Genomic DNA, 2,500 nt, shown 5'->3' on the forward strand with positions numbered 1-2,500 from the left:
ATAAAATATTTATAAAATATAAAATATTTAATTTAATTTAATTTAATTTATATTTATTTAGGTTTATTTTATTTTAAGTAAACGTAAGTCATTTTAAATACTGGTTTAAATATATATCTATTTTTTTTTTTACTATAATAAACCTGGTTGGAGCTGTGGCGTAGTGGTGTAGTGCTCATGGTGTAGTGCGTATGTGGAAAATTTAAGTTTGAGTATGGCTCGCGTCATTTCCTCTTCCACTTTGTCCCCAATAAATCAATAAAAGTGCAAAAAGTAACAAATAAAAAAACTAGAATATTTTTCTTAAAAAACAAAATAAAAACTTATGACTTACAATTCACTTTATGAACCATACAAATAGATCTATTCACAGACTATATCATGCTCAGACAGATATATATTTGTTAGTTCAAAACGCAGGAATATTTAAAGAGCCATTTATCTTTCTTCAAATCCTCGTATAGCGATGGAATTTCTGTGTCTCATGCACATACAGCAGCCAGCAGATGAACCAAGAATAGACACAATGCACATGTAAATGGGCAACACTGAAGTTTGCACATGAGTCTCTTTCTCCTCCAGCGTTATGAGGCCTGAAATCACAGATAAAGTTGAGTTATTCTAAAGCCTTCTTTCCTCAAAGCAAGAGAATTAATTATTTCGCAGTGGAAAGCGAATGTATTTTTTTTTTCCTCTTATCTCTGTTTTGCTGTTATTATGGCACCTCTCAGACAGAAAGCGTGAAATTGCACTCAGGAGAGAGCTAGAAGGGATAGAGTTCATCCTTTGGCTGGGAAACTATACATGCACATATGTGTATATCGCTGTGCTGCTCGACGCTGAACGTGGATTAGTGGTAATTCCCATGTGACACGAAGGTGAAAGCTTTCATCAAGTTAAGTTCAACTGAGCATGATGCATTCGGTATATCTGACAAATAGTGTTTATTAAAGCATAAATAATGTGTGTGTGTGTGTGTGTGTGTGTGTGTGTGTGTGTGTGTGTGTAAGAAATAGACTGTGTAATTAGAGGGTGTTGTTGGCGCTTTGTTTTGGCACGCCTTTTTGAGTCTTTATCTTCCTTTTAAAACCCCTCTTTCTCTCTCACACACATACACAGTACACCTTAGGCTACTGAAGTTTTTTTCTGGGGGAATCCTCGTCTATGGTACAATATCCTTAAGGGTATTAGATCGTATCTTGCTCTATCTGAAGCCGTTATCAGTAAATCTGGGCTAAAACCACCTAAACATCAATCAGCATCTTGCAGTAGCAAAACACTCCTTAAATTCAGTGTTAGAGCTGCAAATGAGCGTATAGTTTCAGCCTATCGTAATTATTTATGCTTAACATGAAGGATATGAGCTTCCTTAAGGCTTTAATCATTTACTTAGTATAATATTACAAGATAAGTGTAGCTGTAGTAAATTATATTCATTTAATCCAAAACATAAACTGTGAAAGATACAATCCTCTGTACAACATATGCCTGTTTATATCTTGATTTCTCTCAAGATGAGAGCTGAAAACTTTGTTACATTTGTATACAACATTTTAAGGCATCACAAGCATATTACATCACCAAAAGGTAGGAAGCAACATAATTCTACTCTCTAAGACACCTCATTCTAAGGCAGAGTCATGTGTATTTGTTTATGTGCATTGCATTGCATTGCTTTGCAACAAACTCAAATCACCCAAAATGGTGGACTGAGCTGACCAACGTTTTAAGTTATGTATTTTAATAAATGCAGCCTTGATGAACATAAGAGGCTTCTTTTGAAAACACTTTTGAACAGTAGTTTATACGTGCATGATTTGTATTTTATTTGCATTTTAGAACATCGTGTCATTAGCTTAGCATCATGCTAACGTCAAATTCTTTTGGAATCGAGATCTGCTTTTAAAAGTTGAACTCAAATTTAAAAAATGCAACACACTTGCATGAAATGCTGAAAAAAGCGCGTATATGTGTGAAGAGTTGTTTTTCTACACTCTTTCTACTTCTGAAATGTTGACTGAATAGTTAAAATTAAATTCTGTATCAAATAGTGCATACCTCCAAAATCTGTATCATCCCGTTCTCCTCGGTTCCTCTATTTCTCTGTTCTCTATTTTTTTCTCTATTTAGTGTGCACACACACACTAGCACATACACACATATGAATTATTGATCTGATGGCCCTAGTTGGGCTGCTCAAGTAGGTTGTGTATCATTTTTGTTTTTATTTTTCTGTTTTTATTTTTCTGAATGAAGCGAGGCTGTTCTCCATGTCATTTAGATTTATGTTGAGTGGTTAACTGCAGATGGAGAGATAAACATCACTTCCACAAAGTAAAGCACAACACCTCCCCCATCAGACACAATGAGAAAAAAAGACTGGAAGTGTGTGTGTGTGTGTGTGTGTGTGTGTGTGTGTGAGGTAGGAGTTTGCAGGTAAACAGACAAAGGTTGACTCCCTCAGGCAATGCAGGAAAGATCTCAACGAGCAAGGAAAGAA

At 35.2% G+C, this 2,500-nt stretch overlaps 1 protein-coding gene across 1 annotated transcript in view; it reads left to right on the plus strand.

Annotated features, from left to right (window-relative positions):
• The window catches only part of LOC107701139 (FRAS1-related extracellular matrix protein 2-like), a 58,124-nt gene that overhangs the window by 35,398 nt on the left and 20,226 nt on the right, over positions 1-2,500 (plus strand). The window lies entirely within an intron of this gene.

Source organism: Sinocyclocheilus anshuiensis, unplaced genomic scaffold (genome assembly GCF_001515605.1).
Source record: "Sinocyclocheilus anshuiensis isolate Anshui unplaced genomic scaffold, SAMN03320099.WGS_v1.1 scaffold907, whole genome shotgun sequence".
NCBI lineage: Eukaryota > Metazoa > Chordata > Actinopteri > Cypriniformes > Cyprinidae > Sinocyclocheilus > Sinocyclocheilus anshuiensis.